At 32.9% G+C, this 20,548-nt stretch overlaps 1 long non-coding RNA gene and 1 pseudogene across 1 annotated transcript; one reads left to right on the forward strand and one right to left on the reverse strand.

Annotated features, from left to right (window-relative positions):
• Window positions 1-1,774: 1,774 nt before the first annotated feature.
• Window positions 1,775-20,310, forward strand: LOC106798211 (disease resistance protein RUN1-like; annotated as a pseudogene).
• On the reverse strand, window positions 14,693-17,491 carry LOC121174526 (uncharacterized). The gene is made up of 3 exons (XR_005890655.1): window positions 17,364-17,491; window positions 14,860-14,930; window positions 14,693-14,773 (listed from the first exon to the last, which is right to left on the reverse strand). It is a non-coding gene; the product is annotated as an uncharacterized lncRNA (long non-coding RNA).
• Window positions 20,311-20,548: the final 238 nt, after the last annotated feature.

A 20,548-nucleotide genomic window follows, 5' to 3' on the forward strand; every position in this document is an offset into this window, starting at 1 on the left:
GTGTGGCAGAAAGAAGGAACCGAACATTATTGGACATGGTACAGAGTATGCTTAGCAACTCCAATCTTCCTAAATCATCGTGGGCTGAAGCACTAAAGACGACAGTGTATATATTAAATCGTGTTCCAACCAAGGCTGTCCCAAAGATACCTTTTGAGTTGTTTAAAGGATGGAAATCGAGTTTGAAACATATGCGCGTTTGGGGTTGTTCGTCTAAGGTGAGAATATATAACCCACGAGAGAAGAAACTTGACCTGAGGACTATTAGCGGGTGTTTCATTGGATATGTCGAAAGGTCTAAAGGTTATAGGTTTTATTGCCCATATCAAATGATGTAAGCTCCATTGGAGCTTGTAGGCCTTCGATCTTCTTCATCAATGGATTCCTTTGTTTCTTGGAAGATGAATGACAGCGAAATGGAGAAGGAAGAGAGAGAGGAGACGCCACTTCAAGGAGAAGATGAGTCTAGAAGAAGCTCACCACCATAGGAGGCCATGGATAAGAGCTTGGAGGAAGAAGGAGATGAATGAGGGGAGAGGGAGAGAAGAGCACGAAATTTTGTGCTCTAAGAGAGTTCTGAAATCTGAAGTTTAATTTTCAAATAATCAAAGTTGAAAAAATACACACACATGACCTCTATTTATAGCCTAAGTGTCACACAAAATTGGAGCAAAATTTGAATTTCTATTCTAATTTCACTTGAATTTGAAATTGAATTTGTGGAGCCAAAATTTCACTAATTATGATTAGTGAATTTTAGTTATGGTTTAGCCCACTAATCCAAGATCAAGTCCAAGATTCTCCACTAAGTGTGCTTAGGTATCATGAGGCATGTAAAGCATGGAGGACATGCACAAAGTGTGACTATATGATGTGACAATGGGGTGTAGCAAGCAAATACTCACCTCTCCCTCTAAAATTTAATTGGATTGGGCTTCTCCCAATTCAATTAAATTTATTTCTCAACACACATCAAATATTCACTTAATGCATGTGAAATTACAAAACTACCCCTAATATAAAAACTAGTTTAGGTGTCCTAAAATACAAGTGTGACACCCTCTACCTCACACACATATGTACTAATAATAAAAGAAATAATTAAAAAAATTAAACTTAATTCAAGTTTTTAAAACATATTTAAATACAAGCCTTTCAAGAGGGTAGCAGGCTCACATTCACCTTTCTAACATCATCATAAAACTTTTCTAAATAAATAATAAATTCACTTCGGCTCAAACAAGGTCGTCTATAAAACCCTATACCCCAATGCCACATCCTATCAAAGCGTTGTGTCCCGACGTCCTTCAGCACATGGTTCCTTAAAGCAATTCACCTAGTCATCTGCTCTCCTGAACACAAAGTTCAAGATCATCACAGGATCCAAACACAAACAATACACGGGGAGTGAGTTATCACATTCCTAACTAATAGAGAAACAAAACAACTAGATATACATATCATATAAACCAAATAAAACTTAGTTACACGTAATTCACGTAATTTCACCACTGTCATTCCAAGTTCACTTTTCAATCATCAATCACATTACACAAGAATCACACGAATCATCAATCACTTTTCAATCATCAATCACATTACACAAAAATCACACGCTTTGATCAAGACATAATAACACATCAATTTCATAATAAACAATTAGCAAGCGCATGAGACAGTTATGCTAAGACTCAAGCCTATATGCAATGTGGTACCATGTCAGTGAAAAACCACTATGGGGCGCTTAGGAGTACATAATAAGACACACCAAACAATGGGTTTGTCAGGTCAATCTCACTAAGTAAGATCATAGGGAGACCAGTCAGGGTCACAATGTTTTGCGAGAATACTCTAACCATATGGGATCAGAATAGGCTTAAAGGAGCACTCAAACCCGGTGACCCCCAAGACCTACACTCCGAAGAGTCCGTCAGGGCCTCTCCCTCCTGATTCAAGTCCAACCCCTAAAATCATTTTAGCACACAGACACTGCTCGTGAATTATACAATACCCATGACCTCACACTCGTGTGTTAAACACGTACAACATATTGCGCTACAATTTAACATTGGTTCCTAAATAGGAAACCTGCACTTTCTCTTTAACACTGCGCATTTACACTTTTCTCAAGATAACACTGGTTGGGTTATTGTACAATTCACAGCTTACAACACAAATAATGTCACATCAAGAGTTAATCACACACTTATTCACAACCAAAACTCATTCACAATTTCACATCTCATAATGTCACAATCCACCATCACATGTTTTCATGTATTTCACAATTCAACACATGTTCTACTTTACACTTTTACTCAATCTCAATAAGAATATTATAATCTCAAGGCAACATATTATTCCATAATTCATCACATATTTCATTTATAAACATTGCTCATGAATTATACAATATCACGACCTCACACTCATGTTTCAAACATGTTTAACACAATTGCGCTACAATTTAACACTGGTTCCTAACTAGGAACCTACACTTTCTCTTTAACACTGCGCATAAACACTGGCCAGATTATTGTATAATTCATAGCTCACAATATAATTAATGTAACATCAAGTGTTAAACACATCCACTTATTCACAATCGAATATCATGTCCACACTTTAACATCTCATAACATCACATCAACCATCTCATAACATTCCTAATGATATTCATAAGGTACAACACACACATGTTCATCAAATTTAACCATAATATTCTCAAACTCCAACACTTAATAATTTTTGGAATTATACTATAACACTCTACAATATTATTTACATAAATTATTAATATAAATAACTACCTCTCTATATATAAGCTAGCATACATCATATTGAATCACAAATATCAAAGTAAGCTTTCAATGCACAAATTCTAAATAATTATATGAACACTTTGGTCAATTTCAATTATGACATTAATTTTTTAAATTATATATAAAAACCTAAAAAAAGCAAGAAAAAGAGAAAATACAAAATCAATATCTCTCTCTAAATTTTTCCTTACTTTATTTCATCAATTCATATTAATTAGAAAAATACTCGATTTATAGGGTTCACGCTCAACACAATAGCATATTAATTTCACAACAATTGGTCTGTCAAACATATATAATTCATTGTAATAATTATAAGGATAAAATGAAAATTGCAAAAACATCCCAAAAACTCATTCCAATTGATATCTCTAAGGATCTTTACATATGTTCTCACTAATTCCCAATTGTGAATAACTCATCCCTTACCTCTGAGCGGACTCACGCGTCTTCAGCCAGCGATAGCAGCATCTCTAGCGGTTCCCTGAGATTCCTTTAGTTATTCCTCCGACTACTCTGATAGAATTCCCAAATGTCAGAGAGACGGAGAAGGGATTGAAACTTCCACTTGTACTGTCTTCATGCGATTCGTTTTTTCTCTCCACGAATATTATCTCGCAAATCCAAACGGTGAAAGTGTGCGCAATTGAATTTCGAACAATATATCCAAATTTCATGAAAATCCAACGGTTAACGAAACCGGGATCATAGTTTTACTGAGACAGTTTTGGGTTTCTGCGGGAAATTAAAAGGCTACAATGCGAAGGGTTTTCCTATAAGCTCAGACATGATTTTGAAATTCCCAACGGTTAGAATTCTCGGAGTTGGGTTGTGAACCTGGTGTTTAAATTTCACGACAATCCAACGGTGAATGATTCTGAGATCGTCGTTTTTCTGAGACAGGTTTAGTGAGCTACGGGAAAAAGAAAGGATTTTGAGAGAAGGGGAAAAACGAAAATGAGAGGCAGAGGAGGCTGAGAAGTCAGTCTGAAAAACCTAGCATGTTGTTATTTATAGCTAGGGGCATTTACGACCTATTATCTACTTTATTTATTTATTTTTATTATTTTTACTAAAAAACTTTTTATTTATGAAAAAAATGGGATGTTACAACAAGGGTTGAAAAATCCTATATTTCTAGGGTACCCTACTTACATTATGTAGCCCTAAATACAAGACCCAAAAATAATGAAATCCTAATCTAATATGTACAAAGATAAGTGGATTCATACTTAGCCCATGGACCCAATAGTAAAGGACATGTTCATTTACAAGAACAACTGCTTTTCGATGTCCTAAACACAAAGGTCAAGATACATAGCATTGGGATGGGAACAACTATGATAGAGAATAGACTTTCAGGAAAAAGGGTGCTCATTGTACTTGATGATGTGAAGGAGATTCGCCAATTAGAAGATTTATGTGGAAATTGTGAATGGTTCGGTCAAGGATCTGTAATAATCATTACAACAAGAGATGCAGGTGTACTGAACCTATTTAAAGTTGATTATGTTTATGAAATGGAGGAAATGGACGAAAATGAGTCTCTTGAGCTTTTTTGTTTTCACGCTTTTGGAGAACCAAATCCAAAAGAAGACTTCAATGAACTTGCAAGAAATGTAGTTGCTTATTGTGGAGGACTACTACTAGCTCTTGAAGTTCTTGGATCTTACTTACATGGTAGGAGGATTGACGAATGGGAAAGTGTATTGTCAAAACTAAAGCAAATTCCCAATTATCAAGTTCAAGAAAAATTAAGAATAAGCTTTGATGGTTTACGTGATCCCATGGAAAAGGATATATTTCTTGATGTATGTTGTTTCTTTATTGGTAAAGATAGAGCCTATGTTACAGAGATACTAAACGGCTGTGGACTACATGCTGATATTGGGATACCTGTTCTTATAGAGCGTAGCCTCGTAAAAATTGAAAAGAACAACAAACTTGGAATGCATCCTTTACTTCAACAAATGGGAAGAGAGATAATTCGTGGAAGTTCAATAAAGGAACTTGGGAAGCGAAGTCGATTGTGGTTTCATGAGGATGTACTTGATGTATTGATTGTTGGTTTTGTAGAGGAAATTATAAAAAACAGAGGAGAGAAGAGAGACAATACGTATGTGGAGGAAATAGAATTATTTTATTCTAATTCAAATTGTTCTCAGTAGCGATACAATAAATAGCAAAAGATAAACTAATTAGATAACAAGATATTAGCAAAACAGAATATTAAAACTAACTTGCTCCTTAAAGATAGGAATCACTTATTGACTAGGTTAATCCATTAAGATTGACTTACTCCTAAAATATAGGAAACCAACTTATTTACTAAATCCTATTTTAAAAACTAAAAAATAAAATATTATGCAGTTACAAAAGTATATCTTCAACACTCCTCCTTGCTTTTGGAACTGCAAACTCCAATTCTTTGCCTTAAGAGTTCAAGTTTTTTGATTGGTAGTAACTTTGTAAACATGTTAGCCAGTTCATCTTTAAACTTGCAGTAAATTAAGTTCACTTCTCCACTTTGTTGCATCTTTATCAAATAATAGACCTTGATATTGAAATGTTTAGTCTTCCCATGACACACGGGATTGTTTGCAATAGCAATAGCTACTTGATTGTCAACAAAAATTCCAGTTTTGTTCTTTTGAGAAAATAGAATGTTTGGTCTTGTTGTAGTGAGATACATTAGACATCCAATCAAGCTCCCATAATATCCTTCATCAATGTTATCAACACTTTCTTCTTTTCTGAACTTCTCCTTTTGATTCATTAGTGTGCTAACAGATTTGCATTCCTTCATTTGAAACTTCTTCAAATTTTCTTTTGCATATTTCCTTTTTTTCATGTTTAGCATTCTTTCAAGATGGCAATGATCAAGTCTCTTGTGCTTGAATTCCGTGGGTGTGACTTGAGTGAAATAGGTTGTATGCTCCTCCTCTGCTGGATCAAATGAAAAGCTTTTACCTTTCATTTTAACCCTTAGAACTTCCCGGCCAGCAATGTCATAGATAAAGCAATGTTGATGTTCAAAGGACACTTTATATCCCTTGTTAATTAACTGACCTACACTTAGCAAGTTTTGGTCAATATTAGGTACATAAAGAACATCTGATATTAATTTGATACTTGAACACGTTGAAATTGCAACAGTTCCTTTTCCTTTTACTACAATATAGCCACCATTCCCAATTTTGACCTTTGAGACATTAGTTGGCTTCAAATCCTTGAATAGAGTCTTATCATATGTCATGAGATTCGTACAACCACTATCAATCAACCAACTTTCACTTGATTCACTACTCAAGAAGCATGTGGCCACAAACAGTTGGTCCTCCTCTTCTTGATTAGCAATCTGAGCTCCCTCATCATGGTGATTTTTGTTGGGGCAGATCACTGCTTCATGCCCTATCTGGTTGCACTTGTTACATTTTGCATCTGGTCTCCTCCAACATCTGAAAGGTGCATGACCTTTTTTGCCACAATGATGACAAGGTGGATAATTTTTCTTTTTATCCTTACCTTTGTTTTGGTTGTTTGAATTATTTTCGTTCCTTGCTGGTTGATTCTTCTTGAAAAAATCCTTTTTGCTTTCATCAACTTCATGATGTTTGGCAGACAAAGCACCTTCGACAACACGATCTTGCTTCATCAACCTTCGTTGCTCTTGAGCTTGCAGGGCATGTAGCACTTCTGTCAATGTGATTTTCGACAGATCCTTTGTGTTCTCCAATGAAGCTATAGATGCTTCCTACCTCTCCGGCACCGTTACCAAAATTTTCTCTACAATTCTCGAATCAGCAAAATCACTTCCCAACAACTTTATCTTGTTGGCAATACCCAACAATTTGTTTGAGTATTCTTTGATTGTATCTGACTCTTCCATCATTTGAAGCTCAAATTCCCTCCTTAAATTCAGCACTTGCATGCTTCGTATTCTATCATCTCCAGTGTATTCCTCTTTCAGATAATCCAAAATTACTTTGGGTGATTTAAGAGTCATGATTCTGATGAATATAATTTGTGAAACACCAGTGAACAAACATGACCTCGCCTTTGCCTTCTTCATCTTTCTTTCCTTGTGATTTTTAATTTGGGTCGTGGTGGGATTTTCAGGCAACGAATATATTTCATAATCCTCTTCCACAGCATCCCACAAATCCAAAGATTCCATGTAGGATTGCATTTTCACTTCCCAAAGATCATAATTCTCTCCATCAAAGATTGGAAGAGTTATGTGGGAAAAACTTGCTTCACCTTCCATGGTACATGTCTCGTAAGAATAAGGCTCTCGATACCAATTGTTGATTTTGTGGAGGAAATTATAAAAAACAGAGGAGAGAAGAGAGACAATACGTATGTGGAGGAAATAAAACTATTCTATTCTAATTCAAATTGTTCTCACCAGCGATACAATAAATAACAAAAGATAAACTAATTAGATAACAAGATATTAGCAAAACAGAATATTAAAACTAACTTGCTCCTTAAAGATAGGCACTACTAAAAAAAAGGTCTTCTACATCGATTCTAATAGCCTTTCTACATCGGTTATGACGCGTGGTGGTAACACAGTGTCGTTGAATACCGACATCGGTTAGAGGACCGTCTTTGAAAGGCGACCTTTCTACCTCGGTTGTGTAGCTCAACCGATGTAGAATGTGAGTTTTCTACATCAGTTCTAAGGTTGAAACCGATGTTGAATGGTAGGGTTTCTACATCGGTTGACTGATGACCGATGTAAAATGGGTAATAATGGCAAGGTTTCTACATCGGTTATAAGTCAATTGATGTGGAATGTGAGCTTTCTACATCGGTTCTAAGGTTGTAACCGATGTTGAATGGTAGGGTTTCTACATCGGTTATAAGTCAACCGATGTAGAATGGGTAATAATGGCAAGGTTTCTACATCCGTTATAAGTCAACCGATGTAGAATTTGAAGGGTTTCTACATCGTTTATCACTCAACCGATGTAGAATAATTAATTTTTTTATTATTATTTGTGCGAAATTTATAATTTCCCCTTCAAATATTGATGTGATGTTAAAGTGCATGATTGTGGTTTACTAAATGAAAAAATACACATATTTGAGCCAGTAATAGAAAAATCACAAACTACATGCTAATTTAACTTACTAGAGCTAATTACTATCTTAAATTGTATTAGTATTTAACTACTATATATATATATATATATATATATATATATATATATATATATAATTATATATTGTGCATTCTTCCTAATATTTCAACTTTTCAACTCAGTGCTAATTTAAAAATTAAAATTCTATACTAGGAAATAATAGCCACGTACGTTACTAACTTTCAAACCAAACTATTGTATGAATAAATTTATTAACCTAAAAATCCAGCATCTTCACATAATAAATTAAACTACCAAATCATCAATAGTCTTCAAACACTATTTAACATGAAACTAGCAAGGGGTCTAGCTCACTCAAATAATACCATTAACTAATGACGTAACAATTATAATTCATTGACTAACCATAAGAAAAAATTGACAGGACATAATCGCGTGTTTTGTTTTTGGTAACCTGTTCTTTAAATCCCATCATGCAAGCGTAAATAATGAGGATTCCCTACCCATGTTCACGTTAAAAGAAAAGCCTTATTGAGGCATTATCAAACAAAACTATACCAACAAAATTTGCTTATCAAACAATTCTAAATCATGAGCATAATGATTTTCATATCTGAAAAATACCATTATGATGGATCCTTAATATTTATCATCAGAATGAAGCATCTTGCTATGAAAGTGCAACTGACCTGGTCAAGATCTTTAGTAACCACAGTGTTTCTAAGTGCCGCAAAGAAAGCAAGCTTCATTCTTTCATCTTGAACTTTCACTAAATCAAAAAGGCGTGGAACCCCCTCTAGAGTGCTTACATTCTTTTTCAACTTCGGAAGAAGATCAACTTGCTTCTCCTGAAAAAAGAAATGATATCCTAATTATATTTATCAAACAAACATCCATTTTAAGTATTATCAGCACACCAAAAACATTACAGAACCAAATAGATCATCAATCATTGGCAAATATTATTCAATCAAGGGTATTATTACAGTCTGCTTTTACTCCCCAACTAGGATTTAAAAGGTTCCTAGGACTATAATCCCTCCAAAACCAATATAAAATTGTTATTATCACTGTTTTTTTAAATTCAACTATTCAAGTACTACCTCCAGTCCTTTTTATAAGAAACAAGTTTCAGTGTAAAGGAGAGAGAAAGAGCATTACATGCTTACAACATGGCAAGAAGAATTGTGATTGAAGGAACAATCACATATCATAGAACTCATCACAAAGGCTTTCCTAGCATCAGGCACATTCCAATTCCCTTTTCCACTGCAAGGATCCACCCCAAAGTTCCAGTCTTTGTTCCCAATCTTGGTTCCTATTTCCTTTAATGCCTTCATTGCACACAATTCAACCAAATCAACTGCATCGATCAGAGAAAAAACAAACAACATTCAAATGAGTCTTACGGTACCACAAATGCATATGCATAGAATTAGAAGCTATGATGAAATGAAACAACCAATCCATGATTTTCTTTTGCTGTCCATAGATCCAAACAAAAGAAATGAGTGAGACAAGCCACTTTTGACTTTGCCTCACTTTTGCAACTCTATGTTCCAATCCAAAACATGGGAAAGTAGAAAGGATTATAAACTAATTTATGAAGTATGAACTGATTTGATACAAGCATAAAAAGTGTGTGAACAGCAATAAGTGAAGGAATGAGTTTTACCCTCCTGAGTGTTGAGCTTGGAAGTGGCTGCAGAAGTCAAGTGTGAGAGGAAAATCAATGAAGTGGATCCAAGGAGGAGTAAAAAGAGCATCTTGGAATAATCTAAGTTGGTCTCCATGAAAGTGTTTTCACTCTTTGGTTGTTCAAGCAGGAAGAAAATGATAGGAAGTGAGTCAGAGACTATTATATGCTATCAGATGAGGATAGACACTGGGTTGCATAAGTGGTGATGTTGGTAGCTTTTGTACTCTGGTTGGGAGCATGTGACAAAAAAAAACAAAAAACTATGCCAAACCCAATATGAGTATTTATATTGTGCATTGCATTTTTTTTTTGTAGTGAAAATATCTGTAAAATGCTCAGTTGCAACTTGATGGAAGACAACTTGGTAAAGGATCCAGAGTTAATTCTGATCCTTCTAATGAGGGGTTAATGCCTCTTGTATCTTAGTTAACAACCTTCCTAAACAGGATCTCTTAATGTAGAAGTAGTTGAATAGTCTTAAATGAATCAATTAAATTGTTCGTGGTTATATAGTAATAATTTTCTGGTGAGTTTCTGCTAATAGTTTTAAAATGTAATTCACCCCCACCCAATTTTATTACTTACCACCCAAATCAATTTTATTACTAGCTTTAAGCACAAACCATCTTACCCAATTTTATTACTTTAAGCATAAACAAAAAAAAGTTACAAGGGAGAAACGGGGTTTACAATCCTATCGCGTGGGAAACGTGCGTTTGAAAGAAACTAAAAGTATAACTTCTATAGTAGTATAACTTCTACTTAGCTATAGTAGTATAACTTCTACTTTTTTTTGCAATTTAAAAGAAACTAAAAGTTATTTTTGTGATTTACATTTGAGTTGTGTGGATAAGAGTTAAAACAGAGTAAATCATTCACAAAAATTGTAAAAAAATATATTCATAGGAATAAAAAATACTGAAGATTTATAACCATTCATATTACATTCTGTATAACTAATTAGTTAGACTCTTTTGGAAGTAATTTTCAAATTTCTAATAAGAAATGAGCAACATAGCTTGGAATGGTGAGACTAGATAACATTTTTTTTTCTTTTTTCAATTTTCACAACTCCCTCGAGCGTCGTATTGCATTGCCTCCAACGTTTATCTTCAATTGAAAGAAAAGCAGGGTATTTTGTCTATGTAGAATTGACCATCAGAATTCAACATTAGAATAGTTGGATCTGTTAATTTAATTTGGAAGTGTTAAACGCACTACATAAGTTTGCATCTATTCATGATTCACGTATCTTTGTTATCCTTATGGCTAAATACATAAAGACGTATGTGGTTGATTCTTGATTTAATTGTATATTTAATATTTTAATTGAATATATCTCAACCTAGCTCTAGTCCAAATTTGACATATTTTAATTTTGTAAAGAAAAAAAATTATTAAAATTTTTGGAAAAAATAAATCCGAATATTTTCAATTTTATGAGAAAAAAATCATATTTAACCTAAATTTAAAAGTTGATTTTAGTTTCTACAAAATTTAACGTTTAATTTTGGTCTTCATAAAATCCAAAAGCTTAATGTTAAGTCCTCATAAAAATAAAAAAGTTGATTTTAATGCTCTTAAAAATGTAAAATATTAGATTTTTATTTTTTAATATAATAACATAATATTCATAACACTGTAATTATTCCATTTTATCCTAAAAGAAGAGTTACGGAGACAGCGGCACTATAAGCAATTTTGACCCAAAACTAGCTCTTGAGTCAACAAATTAATAACAACTTTTTTTTCTTCTGCATAAATCTTTCGTTGATCTATAAAACTGTATTATATCTTTATAACTACATTCATAAATTATTATTTTATTTTTATAACTACTTTCACAAATCTATCCACAAGTTTTTATTATCTTTTTTTTATCAAAAAAACTTAGAAAAACAGTTAAATATTGACGGTCTATTTTCTCCTAGTAGTTAATAATGTTAATATTACTTCCTTCATTTTTAATTATAATACTTTTTCCATAAATTTACTTATCCTTTTTCAAAAATATTTTTTAATTTTTAGATATATTAATTATTCTTTTCTTATATATCCTTAATTATTCTCTCTTAAAGTATTAATGAAAAACAATTAAGTTGATAAAGAAATATATAATAATAATAATAATAATAATAAATTAATACAAATTAACAGATGAATTAGATGAGATTAACAAATAAGCGGATATCCTGATATTAAACCTATAATCCAACCCAAATAAGCGGATATCCTGATATTAAACCTATAATCCAATCTTCAGGGTGAACTGTTATATCTGGAAGAAACTAAGATATCATCTTACGACTAAGCTAGCTTCAGGCAGCCATTGTTTTTTTTTTGGGTATTTATGTTTATATTTTTTATATTTGTTAAATGCATAACAAGGACATAAAATGTGAAAAATATCATAACACAGATGAAATTGATGGCATGGACAGAGCAATAGCACTTGAAAGTAAGAGAAGTCATTCTCACCTTATCATTTAGAAGCTTAGCCTCTGTACATACAACTTCAAGTTTTCCATTGTGCTCAATCAAATCTTTTTCCCAAGGTTTAAGCTCAGCACGAACTTTAGCAAGCTCAGAGCGGTATTTCTCAGTTTCAACTGCTTACCAGTCAATGACAGGATTAACAAAGGCAAAAAAAATACAAGTACCTTTTCTACTTTATCCTCAAGCTTTTTGATCTTCTGATTCACGTGCTTAAAATCCTCTCGATACTTCACATCCTGCCTCTAAAACTCTTTGAACTCTTCCTTGTACTTCCTCATATCATTATCTAACTCCTATTTTATGAAAATGAAAGAAAAAAATAATGACTAGATTACTTCCTCAAAAGCTTATCATTAAGAATAATATGACCAGCAATATAATCATGCAAACTGATTCAATTTGAAAACCCGTGTCATCCAAACCTCTTGTCTTTTCATATAGTTGTTGTGCGTAGTTTCAAACTCTTTGAGAGTTTGTTTTACTATCTTGGATTTTATCCCTGGAATAAGATACCACCATGTTCTTCGTGAGGCAAGAACTCAAATTCACCAAATAAAGAAAAAAAAATTACCCATTGAAATCCAAATTTACCTTTCTGCCTTGAGATTTTCTTCTAGAGTAGCAACATTCCCTTGTAACTCATCCATTTTTCCACCTGTATCATCAAGGGCGAACTTTGTAGCTTTCTCTTGCCATTTCAACAGAGACAACTCCTTAAGCATGTATGCTTCTGCTTCGTTCTTCACATCCTGCAGCAAAAACCATCAGGTGTTGGATAAACATCAAATGGCTACAAACAATCCCAAATTTACATGCCTCCAAGCTGTCTCTTTCTTTCTCAGATAGCTTAACCATTTGTACCACCCCAAATCTTTTCTCATTCAAGGATTCTAACCTAAAACATCAACAACATTGTTTTAGAAATTAGAAATTCTAAAATTGAAATCAAAGTAGTTACTTCAACAATGAACTCAAAATAATGTAAATTATCATCCAAGCAGCAGCAGTATCTATAAAGAACGGGTACAGTAAATGAAACATTAATTGAGCATGTTTGGATTTGCTTTTAGTGTAAATTGGTAAGAGAGTTTTAAACAAATATAAATTAGTCAAAGCTGTGAATAACTGCTGTCTTTTTTCAAAAGCCTTCTTAATATGGTTTTGATTATAAGCTATTTTGAAAACACACTAAATTCATTAAAACAAACTAAATACTTAATCATACTCAAATCATACTTCAACACTTATTTGTTAAATCTTTTTTTCTCACCTTCATATAGGCATCAATATCAGGATCCGGTTTAATCTTTGCATGCTTCTCTCTTCTTAGTAGCTCAGCCAACATCTTTGTGAAGTAGTGAAATTCAAAACTATGATTAAGAGAGCCAATGACTGAAAGATTCACAAAATGCAGACTCCACCACAACAACCTCTCCATAAAAGCTATATCTAACACCATATATTATAGTACTGTTACATAAAAAAAAAATATACAATAAAAATAACACAATTTTCAGACTGAAAACTTGGAGTGATTTCAAGGAAGTCTATAAATTATTATTTTAAATGCAGGTTATATTTTTTAAAAAGAAATAAAATAAATTTTGATATACCTCCCATTAAATTATGAAACCCTGTATATTTTCTGGTAATTTAAATACACAAAAATATTTATTATATATATTATAATGTCAGACAACATTCTTTTATACAATTAATTTTTTTCTATTTTAAATTAATCTTAATTATCAAAATTAAGACATATATATGTGTGGATAATAATTAATTTAATTATTTCAAATCAGAATATATAATTATTCAAATTACCTCAATTATTATATTTAAATAATTCTATGAATTAAAAATATAAAAAGTTTCTTTAAAATTTTCTTGCTCAATTGCATAAAATGTTCCTATAATTTTATTATAATAAAAAATTTAAAATAATCTTAATCACCTTAATTAAAACATACTTATTCTAATTAGAAAATATACTTATTCTAATTATAAAATATCTCTATACTTTAATTATTTTAAATTAGAAAATATATTTATTCTAATTATCTTAATTACTATATTTATATAAAAAATTTAAAACCATCTTAATAACATTAACTAAAACATATACCTGAGTTACTAACAATTGATTAAATTATTTCAAATTAGAAGATGATTCTGATTACCTTAATTACTATATTAATATAATTCTATGAATTAATAAATTAAGAATAAAATCTCTAAAAATGAACAATTTAATTGCATAAGTTTTCCCTCTCAAACTTATTTACTTTTATTATTATTATAAAGATAAAGATAAAAATATTCCTAATCATACCATAAGATTACAATCGGTGCATGAAAAACTCATTATAAAATTATGATTAGCAAGTGTACATATAAATTGTTTGACTAATTAGATCAAGAAAAAAGATCCGAATCAGATCTAAGCATAGGAATATTAATAAGAACATTGGAATATTAAGAACACCTGAAAGTGTTTCCACACCAAAGAATATGCCAACAAAAGTAGAGAAGATAATAATCAGATCAAAATTAACAGCATACCTTGACCATGTTCCCTTTCTTGTGAAGATGATTTCGACGCCAAGTGATAATATAAAGTGTAAGCTGGTTGAATAAAGAGCCTACAAAGTATTGATACTATATTAACAAATGAACAAGTAAAATTCATGGTACAATTTAAGTACAAAATAAGGGCAAAAGTTCCTACCTAGTAGGCCTCCAATAACCCCAATAATAGCCATTGGAAATAACTCCGCAAAGGAATAATCCTCTTGACCACTAAAAATAAAATCAGTCAAGAAAAGGAAAGAAGAAAATAAATATCAGTGCATCAGTGCTCAAATTACCATACCTCATCAATTTTAGAAAGAGTATTGCATAATTCTTAATCAAGTTTAACGTGGTTTTGGGAATAGTTTGGGGCAGTTGAGTACCGGAACTAACTGAAATCATGGTAATATTAAGAAGCCTTTGCAGAGACTTGCGAAATTTCCTACTTCAATACTCTTCCAACAAAGCCTGATAGGACTTGTTAACATGGTTACTTGTCTGCAAAGTGATTTAGAGCATACTTTCACAGCTTGCTTTGGAATGTTATATGTATCTTCTTTCTATTAACCCATTCAAAAGTAACGTTATATATGTGTAGAGTCAATTAGTGCTTTAACTGAAAATTGGCTATCAACTCTGACATTCAATATTATTAAGTTCATTAGTTCAAGGTAAGTTTTATATGACACTGTTTTGAAAAAGAATTGTGATGCACATATATGATACAAGTATCAGATACCATGCATAGATATATAGATGACTCCAAAGCCTATAAGGTACAATTTTTTCCCTTCAAAACTCAACATTCTGAAACACTGTTTCCAAAGCCTATAGATGACTCCAAAGCCTACAAGTATCAGTTTTATATGACACTGTTTTCATTTGTAATTCTGAAACACTATTTCCCCTAACACAATTGCTTCCCTTCAAAACTCAACATTCTCAATTTTGTGAATAAAAAGCAAGAGTTGCCATAAGTAATGTGGTGTGGGGATGTGAATTGATGGAAGTTACCAAAAATTTTACAGAACATCCAAGCAATCAATGATAATTGAATGACATGATCCAACACATCATATTTTAGGAAAATTGAATGTCATCATCCATCACCTCTCTGCATATATATTTAGTATTAACATGTGTACCAGCAATCCTAAAATGTTTTGTGCAGATATCTTCCATTCAAAGACACTACACAAGATTAGAGACTCCGAAATTATTTTTTTAATACCAATTGCTATTCTGCTTTGCTGTGTCTTGCTAAATGCATATTTAATTTGAAGCAACTTCATTATTTTTTGTATTATTTGTTAATGCTTTAATTGGATAATAGTTTACAAGCCAGGTAATATATAATTTAGATATATGTGCAGAGATGTAATATTGTCATGTAAATTTTAATTTTTAATTATTGTTACGTTAGAGCATGTGCGTGCAACTATTTTAGAGAGAACCAGTTATAAGTGAAGCCAGCTCACAAACAATTCAAGATGCAGTTAGCTCTATAAGCTAGGCTCATGAGTCATGATTTGAGTCTGATTTGAGAATTGAATTTTTGACCCTGTTTAGTAAATGAGCTAAGCTTCAGCTTTTAATGGTTTGTTCTGATACAGGTCCATTAGTAGCAGGCCAAGGAGAAGGACCTTGGATATGCAGGGTTTACATTAGAGAAATAAAGAAACAAAACCAAAATTAAATAGACTAGGTTAGGACACATAGTCTTATATGTTATATTTCTTTTTTGGTTGGGATGCACTAATAGTGGAGAGGTAGTTATATAGGAGTAAAACAGGAGGGCTATGACTTTTCCTTTTGTTGTTCCATTCGGCATTTTGGCTTCTAGCTTGAGCTAGGATAGTTTTTCTGTGGAGTATAGCTCTTGGGCAGGAATTAACAATGTTTTCTATACCACCACAACATGTTTAACTCACTTTGATAGGGTGGAAGTAGTTTACTTCCCATGTTCATTTATTTTTCTAAACCATAACTTGATGAAATCTCATGGTTATCTATTTGTAGTGAGCCTGATGAATTTTTCATCCTCTATTAGGTGGAAAACATGACTCGGAAAGCCCAGCTTCAAGAAGTTGAGTTGGAAAGAACAAGTAAACAGGTAAAAGAAGCAATAGCAATACAACAAAGCGAAGAAACTGCCAAATGCAAAGCAGCAAAGGAATTGATCAAGTCACTCACTGCCCAGGTAGAAACTCTTACCCCTCTACCCAATTTTTGAAACTATATTCTTATGACAACTAGAAGTTCTCACTCATGAACCCAAATATGAACAACCCCCCAAAAAATTCATTTTCGTGCATTGCATTGGGTTTGCACCCTAACCTTCATCCACTCTATCAACTCATCCCATATCTCATTGCTCACTTCAGCATCATCTGGCAGACACAATATTATCTACAATTTAACCAATCAGAGAAATTAACACTAGTTTCTGCACAGATCATGCAAAACAATAGCTAGCCTAGAGAAGAATTCAGCGATTGGCCTCATGGTTTACTAGTGATTGGAACATTTGGAAACAAGAGTGAAATCAAAGCAAACTTAGATGAGCAAAATACACAAGAGGATCAGTAATGCACTATGCAAACAACCAAAGCAAACTAATATTCCAGCAACCTAGCTACAAGGGTAAAGCGAGAAATCTACCTTGGTCAGAAGAAAAACCTAGGGCACGGCGGGGCGCACGGCGCACGGCGCACAGGTAAAGCAAGATTAGCTTAGGGCAGGTCCTTCGAGGATGTCAGCTTCCAGCAGGTCCTTCGAGGTTCAGAGCTTCGCACGGGGTCGTCGAGAGTGCGGGAAAAGGCAAAACTTTTTTCGACAAAAACAAATTTTAACACTTTTTTTAAATAAACTAAGGCGGTTATGTAGTGTCACCCGTCGTAGATTTTTATAAGCAAATTACCAAAATGCCATCGCGACTTGGCTACAAAGACGGGCTTCGAAGACTGCTGTTGTTCTGTTGTCATTATTTACAAAAATGCCACTGACGTATATTCTACATCGGTTCTCTTGAACCGCCTTAGATTGTACGTCGTAAAAAGAGCTTTTTTTAGTAGTGAGGAATCACTTATTGACTAGGTTAATCCATTAAAACTGACTTACTCCTAAAATATAGGAAACCAACTTATTTACTAAATCCTATTTTAAAAACTAAAACATAAAATATTATGCAGTTACAAAAGTATATCTTCAACATTGATAAAGAATACTGTAAGAACATTTTTTATATACGGTTTTGGAATTACTGTTCAAAAGCTTGCCTTTTCATGTGCAATACATGCATAGTAAGGCTAGGCTTTGAGTATCACTTTCTAGTGAGCTAACAATAGAGATTTCTCAATTTTTTTTTATCACATGGGACCAAAGCTATATTGAGGGATTGGCTCTGCAATTGCATTTATCCATCGGAGATTACTTCAAAGTTGAAGCTTTTAAGGAAATGAAAAGATTGAGACTGTTGCGACTTGATCATGTACAGCTCACTGGAGATTATGGGTATCTTTCTAAGCAACTGAGATGGATCTATTGGAAAGGATTTCCTCTAAATTACATACCTAACAACTTTTATCTGGAAGGTGTAATTGCTATTGATTTAAAGCACAGTAATCTTAAACTACTATGAAAAAAAACCCAGGTATATATTAAATGTCATTTTCTTTTAAAACTCATAGGTTAATTAAAAAAGTAATTGTTGCAAACCACTATTTTGTTTTTCATTTTGTTATCTAATCTTTTACAAAGAAACTATCTTGTAGGTTTTGGAGAGGCTGAAAATCCTCAATCTTAGTCATTCCAAGTATTTGACAAAAACTCCTGACTTTTCAGGACTACCAAGTCTTGAAAAGCTCATTCTCAAAGATTGTCCAAGGTTGCGCAAGGTACACCAATCCATTGAAGATCTCCACAATCTACTTTTGATAAATTTGAAGGACTGTTAAAGCCTTAGCAATCTCCCAAGAGTGATATATAAATTGAAATCTGTGGAAACTCTTATCCTATCTGGTTGTTTGAATATTGACAAATTGGAAGAAGATATAGTGCAGATGGAATCCTTGACAACTCTAATTTCCGACAATACTGCTGTGAAACAAGTGCCCTTTTCAATAGTAAGCTCAAAAAGCATTGGATATATATCCCTATGTGGATTTAAAGGATTGTCACATGATGTTTTTCCTTCTATCATTCTGTCTTGGATGTCTCCGACAATAAATCCTCTATCTCGTATTCGTTCGTTTTCTGGTACTTCATCATCGCTAGTTTCCATGCATCTGCAGAATAATGATTTGGGTGATCTAGCACCAATGCTTAGCAGCATTTCAAACCTTCGAAGTGTTTTGATGCAATGTGACACGGAGTTCCAGTTTCCTAAACAAGTAAATGCAATTATGAATTTCGGTTATGGTGTTAATTTTACAGTATTAGAAAATTCAAAGAATTACAGGTCTTATTTTATTGGAATTGGAAGATACCAAGTCTTCAATACTCTCACCGATGATAGCATATCTGAGGTTCCTTCTCTTTACTTTTGTCTATCTACCTTCACTATTCATATTAGCTATTAATTGAGAGAACATGAAATAAGCCTAATGAAGTATCTAAAAGAAACTTCAATAGGCTTCTTCTTTTATCACCTTTCCCTTCTATAACCACAAGTCTTCATTAAAAAGAACAAGATTTTAATATTCAACAAGCCATTCTCATATTAAGCATTAGCAAATTGATTTCCAGTTCTTTCTTGCTACACTTGCTTCATGTTTGTTAGATTCCCATTTATCATCAAAAAATAATTGAAAGATCTGTATGACGTAAACAGAAATGCATCCTGATGATCTGCTGTTGATGGATACACATATAGCTATGTTTTAATTTATTCAATACGTTTTAATTCTCTTAAAATTTCCATTTTGTAATTTGAAATGACAAAAAAAATGATTGAAGTACTCCATTTATACATCACAATTGGATAAATGATTAAGCTTTTTCGCTCATGCTACAGGAAATGGGAACCATTGAGGCTTGGCGGGATGTTTTGCTCCCAGGTGACAATCATCCTTACTGGTTGACCCATACAGGTGAGGGACATTCAGTGTGTTTTACTGTGCCTGAGGATTGTCCCTTGAAGGGAATGGCTTTGTGTGTTGGTTATTCATCAACCCCTAAAATCATGGCAACCAAATTTCTTATTAGTGTCGTAATGGTTAATTACACAAAGTGCACCATCCAGATATTCAAGCGAGACACAGTAATTTCCTTTAATTATGAAGATTGGCAGGGCATAGTATCACATTTTGGTCCTGGAGACAAGGTGAAGATTTTTGTGCTTTTTGATCATGGATTAGTTGTCAAGAAGACAGCTGTCTATCTAGCGTGTGATAAATCAATTGGCAAGGAAATGAAGCCTTCTGCCAACAAAAAGTTCGGATATATGTGGTTAATAGTAGTGGGAGCGGGAATACTGGTAGGTTTAATAATGATTTGGTTGCTGGTTGACCCAAGGGAAATGAAGCCTTCTGCCAAAAAGGTCGGAAATATAGTAGTGGCAGTACTGGTCGGTTTAGTAGTGAGTTGGTTGCACTATATTGCGTATTAAGTGGGTTTCGAACCCATGACAAACAGGATACAGGAGTACACATGAGTCATTGGATTCTTGAAGGTTTTTTTTATATTATATCCTTATTTTATTTATATATTTTGAAAAAAAAAATTATTATATATATATATATATATATATAAAATCAAATGCATAATATTATATTTCAATTATGAAATTATATATGAGAATTTTATTCATTATTATATTATATCTTGATCATGAAATACATAATATA

The sequence above is a fragment of the Glycine max genome, chromosome 3 (genome assembly GCF_000004515.6).
Source record: "Glycine max cultivar Williams 82 chromosome 3, Glycine_max_v4.0, whole genome shotgun sequence".
NCBI lineage: Eukaryota > Viridiplantae > Streptophyta > Magnoliopsida > Fabales > Fabaceae > Glycine > Glycine max.